The sequence below is a fragment of the Pimephales promelas genome, chromosome 2, assembly GCF_988280905.1.
Source record: "Pimephales promelas chromosome 2, fPimPro1.hap1.1, whole genome shotgun sequence".
NCBI classification, from domain to species: Eukaryota; Metazoa; Chordata; class Actinopteri; order Cypriniformes; family Leuciscidae; genus Pimephales; species Pimephales promelas.
Window position 1 is genome coordinate 48,238,246 of NC_142770.1, and position 13,338 is coordinate 48,251,583.

At 37.1% G+C, this 13,338-nt stretch overlaps 1 long non-coding RNA gene across 1 annotated transcript; it reads left to right on the forward strand.

Annotated features, from left to right (window-relative positions):
- Positions 1-8,047: 8,047 nt before the first annotated feature.
- Positions 8,048-10,816, forward strand: LOC120488644 (uncharacterized). Its single transcript, XR_016146369.1, has 2 exons — positions 8,048-8,548; positions 10,356-10,816. It is a non-coding gene; the product is annotated as an uncharacterized LOC120488644 (long non-coding RNA).
- The last annotated feature ends 2,522 nt before the right edge of the window (positions 10,817-13,338 follow it).

Consider the following 13,338-nt stretch of genomic DNA (forward strand, 5'->3'; position numbering starts at 1 on the left):
TTCAAATGTTTCATGCATAATCATTACTTTAGCCGTTCTTTATGGCAAGCTTTATTTCAGGTGTTGTGTGATATCTCTACGCCTATGAAGCAGTGCTTCACCTGTGCTTTACCCCAATATAGTCCCAAATCAATCTCTGCCCAGGAAATTGCCTAGTGTTAACCTGCATTGCTATTTCTACTCGTTGTGAAGAAGCAGGCCAAAAGAAGTATTTTTAATCACTTTTACTCACAACATGCTACCTGAAAACATAGGATTCCATTCATTTTGCTAAGCTAAGCTAGCAGCGGCGCTGCCAAACTAAGACAATGCATGCACTGAGACAAAAATGCATTTGCCCACCTATCTAAATGGAGGGGAGACGGTGAATAACCCCAGAAAGAAAGAAAACGGTAGAGTGTTCCTTTAAAAGGATGGAGTAATGTTTAGATGCCAGCACAGGCCTTGGTTGGGAGCTGAAGTATGGAATCAATAGGCTATGGAATAGCAATAGTATGGAGTACATAATAGCAGTAATATATGGGAGAAGTGCTTTTCTTGTAATTGAGGTAAATGTTTATATAATTAAAGAGGAATACATGAAAGTAATCAGTCCCCTGTCTAACTTTGATGTCAAGGATTTTCACTGTTAATACACTGTATTTTCAGCATCAGTATGTCACTCAGACTTAATGGTTACAATTTTTTTAGATGGCAGTTTTTGTTTTACTTATTTTTGTTTACTTTTGTTTTACTTGTTTTACTAAATTACTTAATATTTTAGCTCCTTTTTCTTTCCATGTGAAAAAATGGACAAGCAAGTTAAGAAAAATAGAAATAATTTTTAGAGTTTAGAGAGAATTTAGAGTTGTAGCTTCTGCTAAGAAATGAGTTTTCACTTATCTCTTAGATTTAAGATAGCCAAAATGTCTCAAATCAAAATTACAGATTGACAGCTTGGTAATTGGAGAAATAGATGATGCCACTATGTCTGCTTACATTCCAGCATATGGTGATAGGATTGCTGCAAGACGTTTCTGTATGGAAAAACAGAGAAAAGGTGGTGATGATCTAAGAAGACTGTCCTTATTTGAAAAACTTAGAAAAAAGATGGGCACATTGACAAGCAGTAAAGACAAAGAACATGATCATGATTTTGAGCAGGAGCATTCTATGCAGTCAACAAAGATGCATCTGAGAAATAACAAAAGGGCCGTGAAGATGACAAGGAGAATAGAACTAGGATGGATACACGACAAGAAACAAGTGAGAAAACGCAATGGTGGAGGAACCAGAGTTCTTGATATTTCCAAGAAAGCCACAAAAAAAGACATTTTATCACAAGCTAAAAAGCTATTTTTCCCCAATGAGAAGTCGAGAAAGGGAAAGTGGGAAAAAGTACACTCACAACATTGTTGGATTTTAAGATTTTACTTGTTCACAGAGCACCTTACAAATGGAGATGAAGTGTTCACAGATGAAGAGATGACAGAAGGAACTGATGAACAGACAGATGCAGCGAGGCTAAAAACACAACAGAAGATAATGAGCAGCTGACACAAAAATCACATGACGGTGAACAGCAGACACACACTGTGGAAGCTTTTGTCTCTACTGCTGTAGAGACTGTCGATCTCACATCTTTGTGTGATACATCAGAGATCATTTTTGGCCCTTTGCAAGGTGGACCATTTTTAGAAGATCTTGATGACACAATCTTCCATGAGCCTATAGAAGAGGCACAGGTAAACGTCAATTCCCACAGCTCAACTCCTGTCCATTTTGACACAGTGCCTGCAGGCCCATTAAGTCCTACTAATGAACTTTTGCATGTGACAGTGAAACTGCACAGAGTCAATCTCTTGGAGGAACTGATTACCCAATTCAAGGATGAAGCGATGATGTCCTACACTGTGAAATACAGCTTCATTCATGAAATGGGGGCAGATGCGGCTGGCGTGTCCAGGGATGTATATGCTGCCTTCTGGACAGTGTTTTTAGACTGTGCAGCAGAGGGTGCAGATGTGAGGGTGCCATCCCTATCCCCAAAATGGCAAGAGGAAGAATGGAAATCTGTTGGTAGGATAATGGTCAAGGGATTAAAGGACCATGGATATTTTCCTTCTCGGCTGGCTCAAGCTTTTACAGCTGCAATCACATTTGGTGAACACACTGTCTCTCCCGATTTACTGTTTGACTCTCTAATGTTGTATCTTAGTAAGTCTGAGCGTGATCTCTTGTCCACTGCTTTGCAAGACGCCCTTGATGGTGATGATGAAGATGAGCTTCTTGATCTTATGGTTCGCATGGGAGTAAGAACAGTACCAACACAAGAGAACTTGAAAGCTGTGCTTCTCCAAGTGGCCCACAAGCAAATAATCCAGCAGCCGAAATATGCACTGGATAACATTGCAGCAGTCGCACAATCAACTCTCAGGGAGTTCTTCCCCAGTGTGCTGGATATACAGAAGTTGTATGAGGATCTTAAACCATCAACACGAAAAGTAATAAAATTAATCACAGCCTCTCCAGCTACTTCAGCAGAGAACCAAAGTTTGAGATTTTTACATCAGTACATCAGGGGATTGGATGAGATAGGCCTCCGGAAGATGTTGAGATTTGTGACAGGGTCTGATGTCATCTGCGTTAAAGACATTCAAGTCATATTCACCCCTTTGGAAGGGTTATCAAGGCGGCCTATTGCACATACGTGTGGCCCAACTTTAGAGCTGCCATCAACTTACAACAGCTATCCTGACCTCCGAGCTGAAATGGAGGCTATACTGTCCAGCAACTTCTATGCAATGGACATTGCATAGAAGTGTCTCACTCACTCACATGTACTCTTCCCTCTTGCCCAGTTATATCCTTATCAGTGCCAGCTGTTTACCTTTAGATAGTGTGTGAATGTGAGACAGAGCACATAGGGGAAGTAATTCACTTAGTTGCTGCATTATGAGCGCAGGTTGATTAATTTTATTTTATTTTATGTTTTTCATTTTCAGTTTTATCCAGAATGTCATTACCGTACTGTGGAAACATGTTTACTGGCTGATGAACATTTTGTTGATGCACTCTGATTATATCCAGCCCATAGAAACATTTACACATGATAACAAGATACAATAATCCGTTTATTTTTTTGCTAATGATACGGCACCATTCAAATGCCATTTAGTTTGCCCTGTTTGTTGTGGGCCCAAAGTGTGTCAAAGCACATTTGGACGTGCTGAATAGTTCCACCAAAAAGTTCCATTTTGACAATGGCCAAATGTTTTGCAAAGTTCCATATGCAGTTGCTGTTATTACCAGACTTAAACTGCCTGTAGAAACATATTGAGTGGCTGAACATTTTGTTAATATACTTTAAGGTGCACTTAACCACAAAACAATTGTAAGTCTTTTACACAAAGTTATAAGTGCATGTGAATACATTTAAATTTTTAAGTGATTTATTAGAAACATGTACCAATGTTTTAAATGTACTTTTATGTAAGCCATCATTTCTGTTAGCAGTTTAGGAGCATACTTTTTCTGACAATTTAAAAGAAATGTTCTTGTAAAGTTGCATTTTCATTGAGAAATTATAATTAACTTGGACCCTGAGGTAATGTCAGGTCATGTTAAATCTTAATATTATTGGCAGTGACTGGAAATCTGTTCTAACATGCAGTACTGTACATTAGAAGGTGTTCTGCTTTTTACAAATAAAAAGCACAGGTTTCTCTCTGGTTTTGTACAGATTTTTTCAAACAAATCAGTCTTTACTGCTGTTAAAGGGTTAGTTCGCCCAAAAATGAAAATTCTGTCAGTATTTACTCACCCTCAAGTTGTTCCAAACCTCTATGTGTTTATTTGTTCTGCTGAACACAAAGGAAGATATTTGGAAGAATGTTTCAAAACAACTTGAGGGTGAGTAAATACTGACAGAATTTTCATTTTTGGGTGAACTAAACCTTTAACACACATGGATCTTGTCTCACACAGTAGAATTACTGAGTTTTGACAAATGCACTGCAGTTCCTGCATTCACCGGCACTCTTTAGTCAACATATTTAAACCGTCATACATTACCAAGTTAACCAAATAGGCCTATTTCCTACATACACAGTAAATCACACTGGGGAGAAAAAATGTTGTACTGCACTGATTTACCATTTATTTATATGATGCCAAATAATTGTGTAAAAGCACATACACACGATAACAACATACAATAATAAGTTTGATTTAAAGGCCATTCAAACATCATGGTTGCCCTGATTACAATGAGCCCAAAGTGTGTCTGACCACTTCTGGTGATACAAAATAGTTCCTTCATAAGGACATATGTGCCAATTTTGACAACATTTGATACCTTTCATTTGCAGTTACAGGATTGTTCCCAGTTGTGTGGATTAGATGTATTTTTTACATAATGATGAATAAAAAGAGATGAAATGGAGCTCATTTGGAAAATGTCAATTATGAAAGAGTTGTCTATTATTGATTGCTTAAACACAGTCTTTCTGTCCAAACTGAAATTCTGTTGTTGTTTTTGGCTATGAGTGGGTGCTCACATTCAGTCATTTGATCCAGTATAACAACTTATGATTATTAAATTTGGGTACGTATGTAAGCACGTAAGAACAAAAAAAGATCAATGGCTTCCTCTGGAGAGGTTGGTGGGTGAAGACTGTTTTCTGCCATTGCAAGACAACAAATGTCAAACACTGTATTATCACAGGGATATGGTCCTCTCTCACGACATTCCTCCCTACAAGCCTGTATCTTCTGTTGGGATGCCTCTTTAAGGTACTCCCTAGCACCAAAAAGTTGGGGTAGAGTGTACATCATCAATGGACGTCCATGTGGAGACACAGCATTTCTGGATGGGCGAATTCTGTGAGTGTTCCAGAGGTGAACAACATCCTGTAGTTCTCTCTAAATGTAAAGAAAAAGAGTGGAAAAGTAAAAAATAATTAGTCCACACTGTTGCAATACCACCTGCAGGCAAAAATAAATGTAGTTTTTCAAACAGTTTCATGCATGTTAAATTCTATATTTGAAATCAATACATCTCTGCATGTTAAGATTTGTGTTATATAATCAGGGTCAGATAGTAAGTCATCCCTCTCTCACATACTGTATCCCACTAATGCAGAGAAACTATTTTCTTTCACCAAAATGTACATAAAAGTACTAGAATGTAATGAATAAAAGTAGGGTACCGGTACTCATAGTGTGGTAAATTTTCCTAGTCAGTGTTTTACTATTATGATGTTTTGGGTTAATATTAATAGCAGTTTCATCAATATAACAGGATTAATTTTACAGCTGTATTAATGTTTGTGTTGCATTTTATTGTTAAAGATGTAGGCTGCTGCTAATTGACTTTATGCACAGCTGCACTACTTCCTGAACTTAAGCCAGCTCCTTGTTTCCTGTCTGCCATTATCAAACTTGACTAATTCAGGTGTGACTGACCTCAGTACTCACGGCAACAATAATCAGACACACCTGAATTAATCAAGTTTGGCCAATAATAGCAGACAGGAAACAAGTAACTTCTTGTGTTTTAAATATTATAATATATTTTAAGCTCTAATAAAACTTTCAAATTTGTGATATTTAATTCATAGTAAAATCTAATTAATTATTAGTAGGCTGTCAGTTTTCATGTCAATTCGATAAATAAATTAAGTTGTAATCACCAACTATAAGCTTTCATAAAACCAATTATTAAATATCTTGCACTGAGAAATTAAAACGATGTTAAATAATGAAATGAGAGTTTTTATATTTAATATTTAGCCTAACCAAGGAATTTGCACATTGCAAAGACATTTTTTTATATTAAACCTAACCGTGAGTAGATGAGGTCAAGTCGAGTAAGTATTAGTTGATCCTCTTGATTTGTAACTTTTTGTTGGTGAAAAACAACAAAAACAGTCAATAGTGTGTCATGTAGCAGCTAAGTAGCTAAGTGACCTATTATATATTAACACGTATTTGAAAAATTGCGTCCCCCGCATGAATATGTATTTTGCCTGATTATGCATTGAATTATGCAATCGCATAATCGTGTTTTTCTCGAGGGACTGATTTATATGATTTTATGTGTGGTATTCAGCTTTTTTACATTTAATCAAGTCGTTATCAGCTGTCACCAACTTGTAACTTTCAATAGAATGTTCTGTCTTTATTAATAATGAATAATTACTTTAATAATAGCGTGGAAGTTACAGTAATGGTTCATTAAATATGTTTTACCATTTAAACAAAATACAAATTATATATGAAGAACACAAACTAGTGTTTGTTCTGCCCTGACTTTGTATAACATGCGACTTTATTTTTTCTTGTAGAGCTTCCAGGGATATTAGAATCTCTCAAAGAGGCCCTGGAGTCCATGAAACGAGGTTCATTCAGCTCAAGCCCAAGATCATCTGAGCTGTGTCTTCCTGAAACCTCAGAAATGGTTAGAAAATTCTTTATGATAAAGAAAAATCCTATTTGTTATAATAATTATATCTGACTTTTTGTGCATTAATACTTCAGTAAGTGTTCTGAATTAAGTAACAAAGTGACAGCTTTTTAGAATTATAAATGAACAAGTTTATACTAATGCTTGTTTTTTTTTATTCTTTCCAGATTTCCCTCGGTGGTTCTGATGTCCCCAAAAGAGTCTATGGCAGACTGAACAAGTCACGAACTTCTCTTTTTACTCACGACTTGGCCACTTTACTTTTTGCTATTGTATTTCACTTTGTTTGACTTAAAGGATTAGTTCACTTAAAAAAAAAAAAAAACTTTTGCTGATAACTTACCCACCCCCATGCCAAGATATCCATGTCATCCTTTCTTCAGTTGAAAAGAAATTAAGGTTTTTGATGAAAACATTTCAGGATTTTCTCCACATGGACTTCATTGGGAACCAAACGGTTCAAGGTCCAAAAGACAGTTTCTGTGCAAACTGTTCAAAGGGCTTTAAACGATTCCAGACGATGAATAAGGGTCTTATCAAGCGAAACGATCGGTCATTTAAAAAAAAAAAAACAACGTTTAAGTTTTATAAGCTCAAATGGTCGCCTTGCTCTGTTCTGTTATGCATGTTCATAGCTCTCCTATTCAAACTCGTTCATCAAAATTAACAAATCTTTTTCCGAGTCATTAGGTTCATTCAACGAACGAAATGAATGAATTGACTTGAAAAAAGATTTGTCAGGGCTGCCAACTCTCAAGCATTCAGCACAAGACTCTCGCAATTGAGCAATTCTCATGCTTTCACGACAAATTGACTGTTAGCCATTGGACCTTGAACCGTTTTGTTCCCATTGAAGTCCATTATAGGGAGAAAAATCCTGGAATGTTTTCATCAAACCTTAATTCCTTTTTGACTGAAGAAAGAAAGACATGGACATCTTGGAAGACATGGGGGTGAGTAAATTATCAGCAAAAGTTTTTTTTTAAAAGTGAACTACTCCTTTCAGTTAGTTTATTTATTTATTTATTGTTCTGTTTAATACCTCTGCAAATCAATGCATTTTATGTTAATGTATTTTGTTTAGTTTTCATAATGCTTTACTGATGTAGAGCATTAAAGTTTATCTTTCAAGGAGTGTTTGTGTGTTTTGTAGAAATTTTTTTTTTAAATGGGTTTTGTTGAATTAAAATGTTTAACTGTATTTTTAATACATTAAAATATATTATTTTTATATTAAATGGTTTTTGGAAAAAATATATTTTTAATATGTTAATAGTGGGTCCTATAGTGTTCTACAAATACATTATTAATAAGCTGAAATTATATTTAAAATATACTTAGAACGCATTAATGTGAAGCTAAAATATACTAATGCTGTATTTCTAAAGTCGATTTAAAGTGTATTAAAATACACTTTAAATAAGTGCTATTATATTACATTAAATGTACTTAAAATGGTTCCATTTTAGCACAATTTAGTATAATAAAATATATTACTATTACCTTAAAATTGAACTTAAATACATATTAAAGTACACTTAATATACTTGAAGTTGTTTCAATTTAGCACATTTAATACATATTTAATACGGTGCACTTAAAATACATTAAGTATATAAAAATAAGTACAATTTAAATACATTTCCTTTTCACCTGGGTACCCAAAGGATGTGCAGTTGTAATGTGTGTGTGTGTGTGATGGGTGGCACTAACACTGATATTGCAAACCCCTCAACAAATGTGCAGCTGTGCCCATGACACACTCATACATATACTTCTCTCTCTCTCTCTCTCTCTCTCTCTCTCACACACACACACACACATGAATATGAAATGTATATTTCATATTGACAGCATTATGTTATTTATAGTTTAAGTGTTGTGTTTATCTCTGGATATAGGCTTAATGTGTGTCATTGTTCTCTACAGGTTGTATAAGTGTGGAGTCACAGATGAAGGTTGTGTTGCTCTGGCTTCAGCTCTGAGATCAAACCCCTCACACCTGAGAGATCTGCATCTGTCATTTAATAAACTAGGAGACTCAGGAGTGAAGCAGCTGGAGGATCTGAGGGATGATCCACATTATAAGCTGGAGAAACTGTGGTAAGAATAGTTCTTAATGATTTTCATCATCATATTTTCATTTAAAGTTCAAATGGCTGTTTTACTTGTTTTACTCGCTAGAAATAATAATAAAGGTTCAAGTTCAGTAACAAACTAGTGTGTGTGTGTGTGTGTGTGTGTGCGTGTGGAGATTGTGTCTGAGATCATCAGATAATGAGTCTTAAATTCAGCTTGAGTTTCTGTCGGTCTCTGAACTTTAAACTGTTTAATATGAGTGTAATTCTGCTCATACTGTTGTTACTGATTGTGAGAATAATATGAATGTTATTTTCCTCTTTTCCCCTTGAACTGTCTCTATAGGCATCTTTACACAGCCGAGTTAAGGCTGCTCTAAAGCGGCTCTGTGTCTGCTCAAAGTTCTGTGTAAAGACACAATGCCGCATAAAAGCAAACTGAGAATATGCCGGCCTGACCCGCCTCAGCCGCTAGTGTCAAAGATGACTCTGATATTGTTTTGCTTCAGTGTAAATGAGCGCCAACTTGTGCCGCTCTAAACTACGCCATTGTCATGACAACCAAACGCGCGGCGCGAGAGTCAAGAAGCGGAAGACAACACATATAGGCCGAGCTCCATATTGTTTTAGCCAAATTAAAACATGTCAGCCAACAAGAGACAATACAGTAAAAGCATCCTGGGTAACACTTTATTTGAAGGGGTGTGCATAAGACTGACATGACACTGTCATAAACATGACATAACACCTGTCGTGAACATGAAGGAGTCTTTATGAATGTTTATGACTGTTGTCATTAAGTGTCATTCGGTAAATTATGACACTTTAAATGCAAAGTTGACATTGTTTAAAATGTCTTTGTTATGACAACTTGACATAGCCAAGAAATCATAACCTGTTAACCTGTAATGTGTTAACATTACATTACCCTGTCATATGTTATGGTTGGTTTTAACTTTGGTTGTCATGACACCATTATAACTGTGACATGAATATTTTACTTGTCCTCAAGTAAAGTGGAACACATTGTACTAGTTATAAACATGTCATTAAGGGTTATTACACTGTCAAATGCTTTAACAACAGTGTCATTAATATTTCCCCTTACCTCAAGTAAAGTGGAACACGTTGGACTAGTTATGATTTCTTGGCTATGTCAAGTTGTCGTAATCAAGACATTTTAAACAATGTCAACTTTGCATTAAAAGTGTCATAATTTACAGAATAACACTTAATGATAACAGTCATAAACATTCATAAAGACTCCTTCATGTTCATGACAGGTGTTATGTCATGTTTATGACAGTGTCATGTCAGTCTTATGCATACCCCTTCAAATAAAGTGTTACCCACACGCACACACACACACACGCGACCTGCCTGACACGTTAATAAAACTGACGCCTGTGGTTTCTGTGTCGCGTTTTCTGTGTAAATGCATTTATGCCGCGCCAGAGAAGCAATAAACATTCTGTGTAAATGCACATTTAGTGATTTTATGGCGCTTCAGATTTGGTTTCTGTGCCGCTTTTTCTGTGTAAAGACGCCTTATGTGTGTGATAATCTGATATTTGGGTTGTTATTAACTGATATTAAATCTGTAGTGAGTGTAATGATGATTTCTTCTGGTTCTGGATCAGCTGTCCGTTGTGTGAAAGTGACCTTTCATGTGCTTTTGATTTTGTAAAGTGACTTTGAGCATCAGATAGAAGCTATATTATCATGTTGGAGAAGGAATTAATATATATTATCTAGTTAGTTTTCTGATGTAAAGATGTGACAGATGTAAAATCTCATACTGCATATGTGACTGTGTGTGTGTTTTATTTTAGGTTATAGATGACAGTGTGATGTTCTGCTGATCATCTGATGGTGAATAAGGATCCACTACAGAGACTCACAGTCAACAGAATCAACAGAGACTGAAGATACAGTGACTTCACTGTTAGAAATTAAGACTTCATTTAGATTTCAACCATCCTCTGACAGACCTGATGAGGCGGCAGTGAAACACCTTTTATTTCACAGCAAATTACACTTTCTCATTCATAGATTAACCTTTTCATTTGTATAAACACAGTATAAACTCAAAAATGTAAATCTAGATCCTGAATGTGTTTGTGTTGAACCAGCAGAGGGAGACAAACACTAATAAAAGATTCATTTTCATGATTATCAGAAGAAAACACAGTTCAAGCTCATTTTTGGAAAACAATGGAAGCTTGAGTGTATAATCATGTTTTTAATAATAGCTGCATTACACTTGTATTAATGTATTAAAGGGGTCATATGATGTGTTTTCATGTTTTCTTTTTCTTTAGTGTGTTATGAAGCTGTTCATCTCCCCATTCTGGCCGCTTGCACTGGTCCCAGTTGTTTTTAGGATTCAGTTCAGAGTTGTATTGTCTGTTTTTAAGGCACTTAATGGGCCGGCCCGACCTGTATCACGGCCTTGTACAGTTGAAAGGTCACTGAGATCCTCAAACATAGGGCTCCTGCTTGTGCCGCTCACGGCTCAGAGGGGTGATGGAGTAAATGTGTAAATGTGCTTTATAATATATGCTCAATAAAAACGTTACAAAATAAATGAAATGTTCTTCTTGCATGTCTAAGATCTGCAAACTTCCAAAGCTCAAAGTCTCTGAAAGACTGTCACTCGCGCCTCATAGATCATCTCTAGTCAGGGATGAAAAGCTGGAATAATGGAGGGATCTTGAATGCTTTTGTCCTGTGAAGTATTTAGTCTTTTAAAACACACACTGCATCTCCACGTAGTTGTGTGTTTGGTGGCCGCGTGTTAGCAAGTCTCTCCTATAGCTGAGAGCCAAACTCTCACGTGGATCGTAGAGAACCCGTAGATCGCTCAGGAACTTCTTGTATCTGTAGCGAGTTCAGACAAATAATGAATTCACAACAATAAATCCCTCAAAACAGGCTTCAGAAGTGCTAATAAAGTGTGTGTGCGACCTCTAGCGGTCTACTATTGTCTCCAGCTGTTGGTCAAAGGGTTGTCCAGGGCTTCTGGTTCAGCAACTCAACTGTACTGGTCTCGCTGGCGTAAAGCATGTCTTCTACTGGGCTGAACAGTGTCCGCCGCTCCTTCATCTCAGTGTTGTGCTCTCTCCACAAGCGCCTCCACACAGCTCCATCTAGGAACGTTTTCTCTTTTTAAACGGTTCTTTTTTTAAACGTTTTGTACTAACCCTTCCACAAGTTTTAAAGAGCGTTAGTGAATGTTCTGGGAACGTTCCCTGTTAGCTGGGAGGAAGGAGACGGACACATTTGAGCTCCGCTGTTGGACTATGATCACCAGAAAACTGTGGGATTCTCTGAAATATATGACAAATATGACTCCAGCCAGAAGATCTATCAATGTGAGAGATGAGGGGGCAAAGGCGAATGAGTTGAGCGATGTTTATTGTAGGTTTGCCGTCAGAGACTTCTCACAGGAGCAGAAACTGCACTGGATGCCTCGTCTGAACTGGATTCTCCTAAAACACTCATTGACCCGCATATGGTGGAGAGACTGTGTCCACATGTGTGTCCTAACAAGGCCAGACGCGTCTCTGGGCGGACACTGAAATCTTGCAGTAGAAGAGCTTTACCATTGATCAGACATCTATAGACACACACACACACAGTTCCTCAATGTGGAAGAGCTCCACTATTATCCCGGTCCCAAACAAGCTTTGCTGTGAGGAGAACAATGATGATCCTCCAGTAGCGCTCACTCAACAGTAATGAAGTGTTTGGAGAAAATGATGATTCATTTAGTAAAAACAGAGGTCAGTGCTCTATCAGACCCATTTCAGTGTGCACACAGGAGCAATAGAAGCACAGATGATGCGGTTATAGCTAGAACACACTGTAGAAATAGGCATTTAGAGGATCCGAGCTCGTACGCACGTCTTATATTTCAGACTGATCTCATGAAGTAGCGTGTGTATGACACGCCAATTCGTATTTCCATTTTTGGCGTGCTATCAACACGCATAATCGCTTTTCAGCGTGTTTATGAACACCGTTGACTTAACGTTATTACTGTATATATAAATATATGACTTACCTCAACCCCGTCCCTAAACCTACCCGTCACTGGGGTTAATGGCATTTAGGACTGTTCCCTCACCATCCTAGGAAAGAAAAAGATCGCTCCCCAAATGTAGATCTACATTTAGCTTTTGTTGGGGAAACTTTAATCTCACATGTATTACATATGATTATTGGGCCTATTGTGCAGATCCGGTTTTCACATCTGGGCCGGCACTGGCCCAGCTCCAGAACGGATGAGAATTATTTTAGTTATTTGGCTCAAAGGTGGGCCAGATCTGGACCAGTTCCATACTGGTTTCGGGCCAGATCTGGACAGGCACTGGGCCAGCTCCATTTATTAGTTCTGGCCCGGATTCACTCCACCTCTGGCATCTGTCATAACCTTGATCTATATAATAACAGAGGAATGGCTTATGGTTTTGCTATCCGTGAAGGAGGTAATTTGTCTTTCCTTTATAATAAACTTCTCTTTCTTTATTAATTTGACTCTGAGTGTCTCTTACACGGTGATGTCTTTTCATTGAATTTTTGCCTTAACAGTTACTTTTGATATGAAATATAGTCTGGTGTTTCAAATTCTGTAAACTTTCTGACAAAATTAAAACAATAAACCGATCACCTCCTTCTCTTTTCTACTAGTTCTAGCACCAAATAAACATGAATGGACATCTGAAGTTATGTTGAAAGAGACAGAACAACTTAGTAAAATGAGTATCTCTCACTAAACTAGTTTCATGTTTCATGGAATCGCACAATCTGTGT